We start from the raw sequence: 384 nt of genomic DNA, 5'->3' as shown, positions 1-384 counted from the left end.
GTTCGCGGGTGGGGGGGGGGAGCGTTTTCGGTGGCGGGGGAAACTGAAATTTCGATCGATGGGAAAAGTACTCTTCAAGCAACTGTTTCTCTTCTCCTCCTCCTTCTTTGTGCGCCGGCAACGGTCATCGATCGGGGCCACAGAGCCGGCGGCGAGTTTTAGGGTTAGGTCAGGAACAAAGATAAAACCGGAAAAGGGCCGAGGGGAAGCCTTTGGCGGGCAAGGATGTTCACGGGGGCGATCTTCGGGGCCTGGTGGGGATGCGTCGATGGTTTGGTTTGTCCACTGGAATTTCACGTGTGAATGGTCGTTTGGCGTTTCGGTGCCCCCTCCCCCTCCCTCTTGGGCCTCGTTTAGTGCATGAGGTTTTTCAGACCCATGGTG

This window comes from Triticum aestivum, chromosome 1B (genome assembly GCF_018294505.1).
Source record: "Triticum aestivum cultivar Chinese Spring chromosome 1B, IWGSC CS RefSeq v2.1, whole genome shotgun sequence".
In the NCBI taxonomy this organism is placed as follows: domain Eukaryota; kingdom Viridiplantae; phylum Streptophyta; class Magnoliopsida; order Poales; family Poaceae; genus Triticum; species Triticum aestivum.
This window is presented reverse-complemented; position numbering follows the sequence as displayed.